General features: G+C 35.1%; 1 protein-coding gene and 1 long non-coding RNA gene across 4 annotated transcripts in view; one reads left to right on the plus strand and one right to left on the minus strand.

Moving 5' to 3' along the window:
- LOC147831513 (uncharacterized) overlaps positions 1–5,109 on the plus strand; it is a 267,831-nt gene extending 262,722 nt beyond the window's left edge. For 2 of the 3 annotated variants that reach the window (XR_015521742.1, XR_015521745.1), the window contains one exon: positions 3,436–4,780. This is a non-coding gene — a long non-coding RNA (uncharacterized LOC147831513). Of the gene's footprint in view, positions 1–3,435 lie in introns of all 3 variants that reach the window. The other variant, XR_015521739.1, reaches the window with a different exon arrangement.
- The window catches only part of tspan7 (tetraspanin 7), a 56,650-nt gene that overhangs the window by 15,602 nt on the left and 25,167 nt on the right, over positions 1–15,881 (minus strand).

Below are 15,881 nucleotides of genomic sequence, written 5' to 3' on the forward strand. Positions count from 1 at the left end.
ACAAGTGCTGTAATGGCGTCTGGTGCTCCAGAAGCCTTAATAGATGAATTTAAATTAAAAAGAACATTGGTAATTTGGAAATATTTTGGTTTCAAACTCACAGGCATTGAATTGTCGCAGAATTGTTGCCATGACAGATTATTGAGCTGAAGCTTGACTACAAAATTAAATCGCAAATCAAATCGCAATATCTATCAAATAAATCACAATGACATGGTAAAACTGTTTATATTATTAAAATGTCAAATTCTAGCTCCGATTGCCCTTCACCAATTAGGAATGTTTGCTGCCATCTAGTGGATTAATATTTCAAAACAATCCAAACAAATTATAGAAATTTTGCTGATTAATCAACAAAAACACTCTGCTTTTCTTACAAACCAATATTCAATAATAATAACAACAGTGCCCTAAAGCCAGTATCAGGTCTGAATTAGTTTGTGTGTTCTGTATTTTACAGATTATAGATGTCAATGTTTACAGGATGTACCTATTCTGATTAGTTGTAGTAATTAATACTAAATGGTATTCTGAAAGTTCAGCTTGACTTGTAAATAAAAATATATTTTTCAGATCCTTTGTAAAAGCACAAGTTTAACATTTGTAACTAAAATGTACAAAATACTAATTAAAAAAAGACCCCAGTTCAGTTCACACCAAAAAAACTGAAACCTTGCTAACAAGATGACAAACATAAATATCTGTTTTCAGAGAACATATCCTGAATATATCAAATGTATTTTAAATACATTACATTCAATCATTAAATGAAGAGTTGCAAAAACCTGTAAGAGCCGTCTGAAATTTCCATCGAAAATGAACATTTTTCTCAGCCTTCTTTTTTATGCTGAGGTATTTCACTGTAAAGACCATAAAAAGAACTTATTATTTATAATGAAAGTGATGTTACTGAACCTACACACAGGAGCCTGATAGAAAAGCCCATTTTAGGAGACAATTTCAGACAGCATTTAGAGGTTTTTGCATCTGAACTATTGAAATACACTACAATAACACAAACAAATTAAGTATTATAAATAGTTTATTCAAATAGTCAATAAACCTAAAACATGTATTGATTTTACCATGTTTTAAACACCAATTTCAATTTGTACCTACAAACATGTACCAAAACTGAATGCAGGCGTCAGTTTGCGGTGTTAACCAGAAGAGGGCGCTGGTGTATTTACTCATCCTCACTAGCAACTTCTTTGAAACGCCAGACTCACTGAGGGGTGGTGGGATGTGACGTAATATGCTTTACATCAGCTTTACATAAACAGAACGCTTCAATTGATGATGAAAATACTAAACTCCATCAAATAAACAACAAATGCTTCATTTGTGAAGCACATCACTCAAATGCCTTAAATTAGCAAACAAAAAAACCAAACACAACAGAATTAGCCCACATGTAAGACAACACAAATTAGATAAGATAATATTAATCTCCCTTTAGAATTCCCTCAGGCTTTAACACAAAAAGTCAAATTGTAAAATAATGTTTACCATGGTAAACATGGTATTTAAATATGCATATTCTGTGAGATTAGCATACCACATTTCTGTGGTATTTGAAAAAAGTAGCCATTCATTTAATAATTATAATTATCTTTAATTCATAAACTAGCTGTGTTGGCCATCTAGGATTATTCTTGCAGTGTTTATCAGCAGTCTGGAGGACACAAGAATGTCAGCTTTAGCCACTCATGTTGAGTTAGCCGGCTAGTCAGTGAACTGATGACAGATATAACATGATGTACTGAATCAAAGTCCGGTTGACTGAATCCAGGCCAGCTTATAGGAGATTTCCCAATCGAAAATGTGTCTAAAACGCATTGACCAGCATCCACGCATCCAAGATGAGCAATAGCAGCTCCTCAAACAACGCTACCCACAGAAACGGCCATGAATATGTGTACCCGACATCCCACTCAGAACAGCCAGTGGGTTTGATGGCGTCAGTTTGCCACCTCTGAAGGAGTCATCGCTCTCGCGGATGTGCTAATGAGGCTGTGTGAGGAGCACAAGCTAAACTCAAATCCTAGTGAGCTGGCTCTGTGTCTGCTGTTTACATAGGCAGCTATCATTCAAGGGAGCAAATTAAGTGAATAAGAATCTTTTAATTAAGCAGCATCAAAATACTGCCAACATACTGTACTTTCAATCGTTAGCATGTTGCTAAGCTAAAAACGCGGCACAACAAAATATGTAAATAGAAGTTTACTCATTCATTTTCTTTTCGGCTTAGTCCCTTTATTAATCTGGGTCCACCACAGCGGAATGAACCGCCAACGTATCCAGCATATGTTTTACGCAGCAGATGCCCTTACAGCTGCAACCCATCACTGGGAAACATCCATTCACAAACAAACCTAGCCCATGTCTTTGGACTGTGGGGAAAACCGGAACACCCGGAGGAAACCCACGCGAACACGTAGAGAACATGCAAACCACACGGAAATGCCAACTGACCCAGCCGAGGCTCGGACCAGCAACCTTCTTGCTGTGAGGCGATTTTGCTACCCACTGCGCCACTGTGATGCCCCGTAAACAGAAGTTAAATATTTTAAATCACCTATTCCCGTTAGCATGTTGAACTCAAACTGCAAAACAGTGATATTAAATGACCCCTAAATACAGAAAATAACCCAAACATATTGTTAGATGCTACCACAGAGCAACAATACTTAGATTTTAATATTAATAGCAACACATACATAAGAAACAATACTGTCACAGTGCTTTTTTGTCCTTTTTTTCCTCAGAATAATGCAAAAATAATAATAATAAATATGCATAAGCACACAAATATTGTTAGATATAGAACATTTTGACAGTACTTTTTGTAATTAGCATGTTGCTAAGCTAACAGTGCAACATAGTAATTAGAATAAAACTAAATATAACAACTACACAGTTTAATTCAGTTAAAGTAGTTTTTGCTATCGTGCTTCTAGTGTAACATGGTACTCAACTTACAGTGTTGCCAACAACTTTCAATGAAAAGGCGCTAAGCACTGCCTGAAAAGTCGCTAGATTGCGTCATGGGTCAATTTGCATATTGCTGACGTCATCACGTCCAACCGTTTCGGTTTGTTTAACAGGCTGTGGTTAATAAAGGGATATTTATATTTGCACTACGCTGTATGTAAGCATGTCAATTTAATTAAATGTATTGCTCTTTGAATACAGTACATCAGTTCAGATGTGTAGTGAATTTGCAGTAATCTCTCGTAATATACTCAGACAAGTTCCGAAAACTGTCACTAAATTCAGTTCTGATTGTGAACAAGAATAAATGATCAAATTAAACTGTTAAATTTAAAACAAAGGAGAAGTGAATCGTTTTGACTGTACAAGGGGAAATACCACACACTCGCAGTGCTAAATCATTTGCCGTTGATATGCAGAGGGTCTGCTCTCTGTCTGCAGGTGGGAGAGACTGCTGTACGAGGACTGGGCCGTCCGTGTGTGCTCTAAGGCAGGGGAGGGGCCGACGGCATCGTGGAGAAGAGTAGGTACGGCAAAGTAACGGTACAGTATGAAGAAACGAGAGTCTATAAAAATCTATAGTTACACCAAAAAAAAGTTGTCGCTAGAAGCTAAAAGTTGCTAAATATAGCAACAAAGTCAACTTAGCACCAAAAATACTTAATAGAAATATATACACAAGTTTATTAGATATGTTAAATATTGCTATGTAATTATTTTTATTAGTTAGCGTGCTGCTAAGCTAACAGTCCAACATAAAATTCTAATTAGGAAAAAAAAAGAAAACATGCATAAGACAATTGTTATATCCCTAATGATTTATTTTGTAATTAGCATGTTGCTAATGCTAACATTGCAACATAAAAGTTTACAATATGTTTCCAAATGTACTTAAAAGCAATGTATAGTACCTTAGTGTTTTGTTTTGTAAATGAATAACGCAATACTATAATTAACAGTAAAACTACTGCTTTAATATAGTAAATGTTTAATATAGTAAGTTAATACTAAAGTAATATAAAATTTAACAGCCACTGTACTGTTTAAAAACTTTTTGTTGATAGCATGTTGCTAAGCTAACAAGGCGATGCTCTAACAGGCCTATTTATTTAATTACAACACTTTCTTTGGTAATTAGCATACCCATAGTGCCCTTAAATGTTAACTATGTAGACAGCACAAGAGTTGAGACGGAGTTACATCGAAAGCGGTAGAGAAAATGTTTAATTCACCCAAAACTCAATGGTATGAGCATGTTGTCATTCAGACCATGTCCACCAGGACTCTGAGGACACATTGTCCCGTCTCAATCTCACACTGAGACACAGAGAGAAACCGCACAGATGGTGTGACTCATCGCAGATCTGAGAGAGAGACAAGAAACTTTCAGGAGCTATAATGTAAAGTTTTGAAATCTCTTGAGTAAGACGATGTGAGGCGATGGAGAGAGCCAGTAAAAGTTTCTCTTTGACAAACTTTTTTGCTCTGTTCTTCTTCTGAAAAGCTCTATTCTTTCTTCTGCATAATAATTTCAACCTTGTTATGTTTGGTTTTTTTAAACTGTAAATATCCACACTAGGAATTAAGTAACATTAAACTGTTATAGTATGATTTTTTGCAATATGGCATTATTCTCACTAACAATGCAAAAACATGGCATTATCATTACTTTAACTTAAAACAAAAAAATTAGATACAAACGTTATTCTAATTACATATTTATTAACGCAAAAAATAATGCAAAAATAAATTCCATCATTACCGCAATGGAAAAAAATACTCTTATAACAAATGAAAAAAAAAGATATTTAAAAACAAAAATGTTATTAATAAAAACAAAGAATTACTATATTTAATTGTTTTCTTTTTTCCATATACACCACAATGATCATTACCAAAACGCACAAAAAGAAATAAAAGTCTACGCAAATAAACAATCACTACCACTAAGCAATCATTACAAAATATATTCTAATTAGTTATTTATTAAAGAGAATAAACACCATCATTACCAGAATACAAAAAGAAATATTATTATAAATAACTAATGCAAAAATTTTATATCATCATTACCGCAACACAAAAACATAAAAACCCCTTTTAAAGAACGAACGCAAAAAATACATAAATAAATATATATAAATAAAATATCATTAATAAAAACATAAAAATACTATATTAAAATTTTCTTTTTTTCCATATACATCATAATTCTCCTTACCATAATGCACAAAAAAACAATGTAATAACAAATCCGTAAATAAACACAATTATTACCACTAAGCAATCAATAAAAACGTTGTTATTAGTTATTTATTACCAAGAATACTATCATCACCACAATAAAAAAATAATAATGAAAAGAAAAAGAGAAAATAGTAATTGCAATTTTGGAAATAAACAGTCATTATGACCAAGCAAAAATTACAAACATTACAATTAGTTATTTACTACCAATAATACCATCATTATCACAATACAAAAATAAAAACATAATTCTAAATAACTAATGCGAAAAAATAAATACCATCATTACCGCAATGCAAAAACAAAAATACCCTTCTAAAGAACTAACGCAAAGATAAATACCATCATTACTGAAATGAAAACTTAATAGTAATCTAATTCAAATTGACACAAATAAATAAAAAGCATCATAACCATAATGCAAACATGAAGCTCATTTTGTCATTAACAAATATGGAAACAACATCAACGCAATCCAATAAACTCTACTCATCACAAATAAATATCAAAGAATCAAAGTAGTACTAGAATTTTTCATAGTGCAAATAAATAAATAAATACCAATGAATCATATTTAATTCAAAGTATAATTCTAATTACTGCAATCTTTACCATAATGCAAAAATTATAATAGAAGTCTAATTGTTTTAACACATGTAAATACATACCATCATTACCGCAACATGAAACATTTAAACAGGATTCAAAATATATAAGCTAAATAAACACCATCACTAATATTAACATAGCAATATATAATAAAAAAAGCGGTTCATCCTGCTGTGGTGACCCCTGATAAATAAGGGACTAAGCAGAAGGAAAAATGAATTAATACAGTAAAATAAATAAATATAGAAACAAAAATAGGCTTCTTTTTCTTTAAGTGTAATTTAAGGAGTGATTTCCCTTAAAGATTCACCAGGAGATTCACCTATAGATGTCGGGGCATAAACTACCAAATACCAAAAAGAAAGCAAATGAAACGAAGCGAGAGAAACGACAAGTCATCCGCTAAACATGCATCATATGCTATACTACATGGAGGAGCAGAACCTGAGTGTTTTCTGCGTAAAGACTGGCAGAAGGAAATGTTTTATTGAGCAGAAGGATATCAATTATTCATCAGTACGTCTGTCACACTCTTTCTCCATCTTAGCCAAGAATCTGTTAAATAAAGACGTCACTAAAAAAAAAACGTGTTAAAACCTCATTCAACTATAAAAGAAACTCTTGTGTTGTTTTGATTAAAGATTTTTTTAAAGGTTATAATAAGTTTATGGAAATCAAATCCAAATGTGCTGTACATAAATGTAGTAATTATTGTGACTCCAATAAAAAAGACTAAATAAGCATGCAAATTTAAATAATAAAATACAAATTTGCAATGAGAGTGTAATAATGTAATTTTCATGTTATTATTGAGCTGTTTACATTAACCAATGAAAGATAATTAAAAAGTCACTTTTTTTACTTAGTCAACTATTTGTTTTTATAAATAAGTTAATAATAGATAAACACAATGAGAAATATCTAAATTAATATTTTTATACATAAATGTGCACAAAGGGATAACAGGAGTAACAATTTCATCTGTTTTTTTAAATCATTTCATTCTTTGTTTTTATTTCGTATGTGTGTTTCTTTTATTTTTGATTATGTAAAGCACTTTGAATTACCAATGTGCTATATAAATAACCCTGCCTCATTTACAAAACAAAACATATACACACAATAACAAGGCAAAAGAAATGACTAAATAAAAATAAATAAATAAATAAAGTATACATAAAAGAATACATAAAAGTAAATGTATACAGAAATAATAAGAGGGACAGCAAAAACCACAAATATGTGCATCAGAGGTCTCAAACTCAAATTGGCGGGGGGCATTTCAGTGACAACTCATAGGAGGGCCACTTTAGCATTCAAGCACAAGAAAAAAAAATGTGATGTAATTTTTTGCATCTTAGGACAACAGACATTGATTCATTACATGTCACAAATCATCAACAAATCACCATCAGTGGCGTTTTGACATTTAAATAGTCATAATAAAGATAATAATTATTATTCTGTTCCAACCAATTGTTGGTTTACCAAAAGTTTTATAGATAGCATAAAAACAGCAGAAAGCAGTTTGGGTAACGGGTAAAATAGAGCTTCCCAGTAAAATTGTGCTTCCCAGTAACTTTCTTGTATGTAAAACTACAACAAAGAGAGGAAAAGTAAGTATATATTCACATTAACATGTTCAATTCATCCAGCAGTAAAATGTAAATAGTTGTCATGGAAATCTCAATACGCATACGAGGAAAATCTACTAAATGAGACCATTTGAATCGAACATTAGCAAAATGAGCATATTTGTTACACAACCTGCATAACGTGTAAGCCATGAAAAAGTGTTTGTTCAACAAAATACAGGCGGTATAAAGCTGATAATAATCAAACGACCCTTGAATATTTAAAAAAATAGAGTTTTAGTAAAAATAGAACATGTATGATATAGAGCACATTCATTTCAATGTTTAAATCAGCCCCAGAAATAATCTGCATGTGCTTTACTCTCGACCACACGCTGAGAAAAACCGAAAGTGAAACTGAAATACAGTATAATTCATTGTTCACACCGAAGGCGGTGAGAGCGTCAAAGATCGCTACATTGATCTCGTATTTAAAGGGGCCGTTGCAGAATATCATATCAGTTACATTCCCACATAAATCAATTATAAATCACATAAATCTTTCTAGTGTGAAAATGTTGCGCACTTTTTATCAAATTCATTAAACAATAGAAAATTAAGTCGAATGAGGCGTGGCTTTGCTACACTTATCCAATGTGTTCATATGTCTGAAATATCCTGAAGCAGCAATACTGTTTTGTATTGTTGTATAAGATTCCCACTTTTTGTAAAGAAAAAGAATACATAACATTAATGCACATCAGTAACTCGCCAGTAACGCTTTAATACATGTTTCTGTAGGAAAACCAGTGAAGACATGCCGCGCTGCTCCTCGCCGCCAGCTCCCATTGAAAATGAATGACTTCCGGCTACTTTGACGCTCTCGTCGCTTTCGAACAGAACAGTAATATACTGCAGTACTTTAAACATCCAATAGGGGTGTGGGGGTGGGGGAGGAGATGATAGGCATGGGATAACCGTTTTTCAAGGTATACCGTGGTTTGGAAAAGTCAACATTTTAAAACGTCAACATTTTTTGCAATACCGTTCCTAAGCTATATGTAAGATTTTTTATTTACTTTTTTGTTTGTTTTTTTAGGACAACAGTATCTCCCGCAGAAAACATATCCAAAGATGCTGTTTGAAATTGTAAAAAAAAAATCTGTTTTTAAAATAAACGAAAACAGCAGAAGTCAGTAATTCATCTGAATTATTTATCCTGACATGTTTACGGTTTTAAAATATTTAAAATGTTTCTTAAAATAAAACATATTGTGTTTAGAAGGGGAAAATGTTTTTGTCTTTTACCCAGACATTTACAAAGAATATATTTTAGAGCAGTAATCACAATACCGCCAAACCGTAAAACTGATATTTCAATAATACCGTCAGAATCTTATACCAGCCCATGCCTCTGGTGGCTATCCGCGACAGCACAACAATGATAAAGGGATTCAAAAACATGTTTTGGCGGACCGAATCTCGTTACATTTTTGACATCAGTTGCGTGCCGGAGGGAGGAGAAGGGCAGGCCGTAAATGACCTGCATGCCAGGAGTTTGAGACCCCTGATGTACATACAAGAATTATTTCAACCCCAAAATATGGACAAACCCAAACTTTGGTTAAATTTAATCCTATCATTTTTTTTTAAATATGCCGGTGGTTGGAGTCATATATATCAGTGTTTCCCAACCCTATTCCTGGAGGCACACCAACAGTACATATTTTGAATGTCTCCCTCATCTGACCCGATAACTTCAGGTTCAGGTGGGTTTGATTAGGAAGAGGCTGAAAACGTGTACTGTTGGTGTGCCTTCAGGAACAGGGTTGGGAAACACTGATATATATTATCAGTTAAGCTTTTTTTTATTAATATTATTTTACCCACAAACAGATGATTTTAATCAGTCTCAGCAGACGTTTTCCTAGCATCTCCATTTCTGAGATGCGTCTTCAATCCCCTGACACAGGCGTTTGTCTGCTAACGAAATGTGAAGCGTTCATTTCCTCAAATGAAAGCAAAAACTGCAGCGGCGTTTCTTTCACATGTCAGCGACGCCTCTCGAGATTTTTCACAATCTGCTGCTTAAATAAGAGAAAAGCGCTCGGTTGTAGCTCTCGCCATGGAGGAAAACACTCGCTGATGGCAGGAGAAGAAGCTACAGTCACACACCGACACGTCACTTCTGCACGCTGATAAAATATGAATATGCACTTCAGACAAGATCACGTGAATCAGAGAGCATTGAGCAGCATATCGAGTGAGGATTTACACATTTTTTACATTATAGTTACCATAATTTCAATTTCTATGAGAGTGTTCAAAAGATGGTCAAACTGGGTCCTGAAACCATGACACACACACATACACACTTGTACAGCTATCTTTATGGGGACTTCCCATAGATGCAATTATTTTTTACATTCATTCATTTTCTTTTCGACTAAGTCCATTTATTAATCTGTGGTCGCCACAGCGGAATGAACCGCCAACTTATCCAGCATCTGTTTTACGAAGCTGATGCCCTTCCAGCCACAACCCATCACTGGGAAACACACACTCCTTCACACACTCATACACTACGGTCAATATTAGCATACCCAATTCACCTGTACCACATGTCTTTGTGCTTGTGGGGGAAACTGGAGCACCCGGAGGAAACCCACATGAACACGGGGAGAACATGCGAACTCGCAGAGGCTAGAACCAACAAACTTCTTGCTGTGAGGCGAACGTGTTACCCATGTCGTCACCGCGTCGTTTAATTAATTTTTTTAAAGTGTACAAATCCTATATTCTATCCCTCTACCCCTAAAATCAACCCTCACATGATACAATCTGCATTTGTACATTTTAAAAATGCTTCAAGATTTGTGAATTATTAATAATTCTCTTGCAAACCAAAAAAATGGTCAACATTTACTGGTATTGGTATACTTGTGGGGACATTTGGTCCCTACAATGTGACCAATACAAGGTCCACACACAGCGTCTGTTCTCCAGCACAGACGGAGGACAACAGAAAAACAGGCTGTGCTTTGATGAAGAGACGAAACCAGAGGAAACGAGACAAAAGAAACATCCACAGCTTTGCATTTCAGATGCCTGATCAAAGCCACTGTTGTTGTGTGGGCTTCAGTGTGTGTGTGTGAGACACTCAAATCACTGACCTCAGATCACTGAACTCCCTGACTGCTGAAATCAAATCAAATTAACACTGCAACCGCCATGCCGTCAATTTTACCCATCACTGTCATTCAAATGTACATAACAGACCTTCAATAAAACATTCAAGCCTCCCAGTCATTGACTTTGACTAAAATTGCCTTATTTACAATTCCCAGATATTAAAAATTGTTTAGATAAAAATAAATTAAAAAGTGGGACATTTCTACCTATTAGTGCCAGTGTGGGTCAAATTTACCCACTATAAAAAATGCTTGTATTTATACACTGCTTATTTTTGAAATTACTCACCAATGACTTTTACCTTCAATTTCACTCACTGAATTAGTGGTTATAACAAATGAATAAAGTCACAATGACTAAAAGAAGTTGATTTGTTGAGCTCGTAAAAACACAAAATGCCATGAATGGTAGAGAGTCTGGAGAAAAAAGTTACGCATGATGGCTTATGATGGCTCAAATTTAGATTTTTTTAACCTACTCATAAACTATTCCTAAAATCTTGTTATCCTGAAATAATCATTTCATGAGTCTAGACACTTTTTGTTGACGCTGGTGAAAAACAGTGACAAAGTATTTTATTTTTTAGTAATTTCTAAACCAAATTTGTGCTGGGTAAAATTTCCCTGCACTGGCGATTTTAGGTATACAGCGACCTCCGGCGGCTCTAGTGTTAATATGAAAAATTTATTAACAAATAAATAAATAAAAAGAATTATAATATCAAATAAATTCACAAATGTGGCCCTTAAAGGTGAAATGCTTTGAAATTCGCATTTTTAAATCAATGTTTGACCCAATCAGAACCAAATTTAAATAAATTAATGAATTTATAGATTAAAAAGCTAAATATTTCAGATTTTCAAATGGGTAAACATTTTTTAAATAATAATAATAATAACAATAATAATAATAAACTCAAATATTAGAAAAGAATCCAAAATTTGACAATATAATATTTCTTGAATATTATTTTTACATGAAAAATTATATTTAATACATTTATTTAATGCAATGGTTAGGGTTGTACATGTTTGACCAAAAAAATTTTTTTTTTTAATGTAATATCTTTAGAGTGCTGAAAGAAGCTAAACTTCTCACTTTAATCAAAACATCACATTTGTCCTTCAGTGTGCATTAGGCCAAGACTTGTTTTTTGAACTAGCTTTCCAAAGCCCAGCAGACAGTGTTTCATAAACAAAGTCTCATAATCCACTAAGAGCATTACATCTAAAAACCAGGCAAAGAGCTTAGTCCCCACTGACTCTGAAAAAAAACATATTAATTTAAAAATTCAAAGTAATCATAAAGAAGTAAATAAAACCAAAAGCAGACCATGAACATAAAACAAACCTAAAATTACTAACATAAAGAAAACAAATACTATAACTACATAAAATCGCCAGGGACATGCATAAAAATAATGTATTCTTAAATATACTTTTTAAATAAGTGAAAAACTAGATCATAATAGATAAATGTAAATAAATGAACAAATAAAAATGTAATGATTGTATAATTAATGGGATGATTAATAGCAAATGTATAATTAACTAAAAAAAAGGATATAAAGAGTAATAAATGCACACATTTAGGAAAACCTGGAGGACACACTGTCGCCTCTCCATATGCACCAGACACTTCTGTATCAACAGTCCATATTTTTGAAAAACATCTTGAATGTTAAGTGTGCATCACGCAGGCGAGTGGGCTTGATAAACCACCTGTAGGACACACTCTCCTCTCCGTATGCACCAGACACCTTATAAACACCCCATATTTTTAGGAAAACATTGTGCAATTCTAAATTTGCTCCACAGCTTGACAAAGCACGTACTCAGAGGGGAGCAAATCACATAATAATAAATAAATAACTTACACCCTCTTTAAACTGTCAGTTCTTGATTCCTAATTCTGATTTGTTGTCTACAGTATCTGATTTTGTTGCCTGACGATTTACACGTTCTTTTAATTGTGACCCATATCTGATTAATGTGTTGACACTTAACATACAATTTACGTCGTCGCACATACGTAAAGGCGGATTCTAGCATCTACACCACACTAGCCAACATGGAAGAAATGTCTTGCTTTTAGCTCTGCGAAATATGCGAAGATCAAACAACTTAGAAATGATTTTGAGGTGGAGGAGGAGGGAAAGGGCCGTCATCGCAGCTTGCGCCTATAGTTTATAAATGGTGTTCTCCACCATCCAGAGGAATTTGTGGGTACGAGAGAGATCTTAGGTCTGGTGGGAGAAAAATTGTAGCATCTGACCACTTTTCTCCTCCATGTTTCCTTGTTGTTTTTTACTGTGTCGGCGTCTCCACACACGCTCTTCCTTTTACGTCATTAAACCGCGGAGAAGTACCACATTGTCGCAAGTTTATTGATGTACAAAACGGAGTGCCTCAATAAATCTGATCTGCCTGTTTACATGATAGTCTCATTGTCACATTTCCGATTTATATCGAATTTATTTCCACATATAAAACCGATCTCTGAATATCCAAATGCATACGCTTTTTTGTGTTTATACAATCATAGAACAGATCCGATCTGTGTCACATATGATCAAAAAAATAAAAAATAAATGGAATTGAGTCACTGGCAGTGTAAATGGGGCCTAAGACATGTCAAAGCATTTATATATTGGAGTCTAACGATATTCAAACCGATCTGGAAACAAAAAAACATGATACGCCCCCTACAAACATCGATACTCTTATAGGGAACCAAGGAAACCACCTTATTTAATCCTCACTTCTAAGTGGCTTTGGATAAAAGCATCTGCTAGATGAGGAAATGTAAATAAATGAATGGCGTAAATTAAGTAAAAAGCCAATGTCTCTGGCATTAACAAGAAGCACAGATTGTAAGTTCGGGTTTGTGGTCGAATATTAGTCCAAACCGACATGCAAACATAATTAATTTAATTGAAGCTGCAAGCAGCATTGAAAGGGACCTCGCACCTATGCTCACCGCCTCCTGGTGGCTTTAGGACGACAGAGAAGAGTGAACAATATTAATTTAAGCCAATATACATAAAAAACCTGGGAAAAATCACAGATTTACATCAAACTTCCTTCTGTCAGCAGGTGGCGCTATGACTGTTACTCAACAGTGTCATGTAGATGTCTTTAGGAGAGGAATTTTATCAACCATGTGAAGTTTCAGGCAGATCGGAAATTATTTGGCTGAGTTATAAGTAATGTCCTTAGGCCAGCAGGTGGCGCTATGACTGTATCTAAATATTGGCATGTAAACGTGTTCAGGTCAGGACTCTTATCAAACGTGTGAATTTTGAGGCAGATAGTTCCTGTTTAGTGGCGAATTGTCAAAGTTAGAGAGGGCGCCACGGACACACCCTTCAACGAAAACTCGAGATTTTTTCAATTTAACATCGCCAAGGCCTTTAGATGACAAAACTCAATTTTGGCGTTAATCGGATAAAATCCCTAGTAGGAGTTTGTTCAAAATACAACGCCTGGAAATGGCAAAATCTGCACTTTTTCGGCGCAGGAAGTTAAAAATATCTGACATCCTGTTAGGTTTGAGATTTCGCTCCAAGAGACTTTTTGTAGGAATTTGCCATGTTTGAGGTGTGTGCCAATTTTCATCCTTGTGCGTGAAGGGCCAGTCCGTCAAAAAAGCATAGGTGGCGGTGTTGAGTTATTTTGCCGAGCCCACTTCCGAAACCCATAACAAACGTAAATGTTTGTCACCTCTGGGGCGTGTGCAAAGTTTTGTGAGTTTTCGACCATGTTTAGACCATCAAAATCAAGATTCATTCCGAACAAGAAGACAAAAGAAGAAGCGAAAAATTAATAAACGGAGCAATTCCAATAAGGCCTACGTACAGTAGGTGCTTGGTCGCCAATTAAACAATATCTACTCAAAAGAAATAACTGGAAGCCCACTGGGTTAATGTTTTGTTCCTGCTGCTGCGATTCAGAGACTGAAGATGAAGAGAGATTCACTGCTGACGTCTGTATGTCTGACTCCTCAATGTCTGACTGATAGAGAGAGCACTCTCTCCTCAACATCAACACACAACAGCTGACACACACACACACACACACGCGCACACACACTCACACACACACACACACGCTCAGATACACACTTGCACAAGCACAAAAAAGTGAGGTATGCAGACACACACACAGACACGCACAAGAGTCAGCATTTCTCTCTGGGGAAAAGCATCTGGTTACACAGGAGGCCCAAAACAACAAACAGAGCGGCGGAACAACACAGCTCACTGTCAGACACTTCCTGAGTGATGAGAAAACACAGTCGAGTGTTTAAAATAAAATAAAAAATTGAGACCAGACACTTTAATATCAGAGAATGAAGAAGAAATCAAGATATTTTAAGTGATGAAGGCTAGGTCAATTAGCACTGCACTATGAATATAATTTAACACTTATAAAATAACAAAACACCCAGGACAACTTGAACACAAATAATCCAGATATTGCCACACGTGTTATAATTTTAAGTGATAGAACAACGTAAATAGGGCGACATGGTGGCACAATGGGTAGTGCTGTCACCTCACAGCAAGAAGCTAGCTGGTTCGAGCCCCGGCTGGGTCAGTTGGCATTTGTGTGTGGAGTTTGCCTGTTCTCTCCGTGTTCGCATGGGTCGCGTCTGGGTGCTCCGGTTTCCCCCAGAGTCCAAAGACATCCTCTTTAGGTGAACTGGGTAAGCTAAATTTTGCGAAGTGTATGCGAGTATGTCCCGGTCCTCCATGTGGGGGGTTGAGCATTGGGCTAACAACCCACCTCGTAAAAATTAGATGTTACGAAACACCAAAACATAGTGCAGCTAAATATCAACTTCGACATAAACGGCCCTGGGAGTAAGTAATATCATAAGTAGGGTTGGGTCAAGAGACGATGCCATCGTCCATCGCCGATGGCTAGGCCCACATGGAATCTGCACACGCAGAATTCCGCAGATTTTCCGCATCATTAATTCTGTTTATTTACTTTAGCAAATGTGTAAATCTAAATTTATTCAGTTTTTATTCAGCAATTTAGTACTTTTTATTTCATATATTAAGGCTTTAGTTATGATACTTCGCTGGATACTCACAAAATAATTCTGCAGAAATCCACAGATTTTTACCAAAATTCTCCGCAGAAATAGCAAAAAACATCCGCAGATTCCATCTGGCCAATAGACTTCACAATGCTGACACGATGCCGAGCTGGCGTTGCAATCCTCTGCCCTGACCCCTTCATAGCAGCAATCCGCTCA

The sequence above is a fragment of the Danio rerio genome, chromosome 22 (assembly GCF_052040795.2).
Source record: "Danio rerio strain M-AB ecotype USA chromosome 22, GRCz13ab, whole genome shotgun sequence".
In the NCBI taxonomy this organism is placed as follows: Eukaryota; Metazoa; Chordata; class Actinopteri; order Cypriniformes; family Danionidae; genus Danio; species Danio rerio.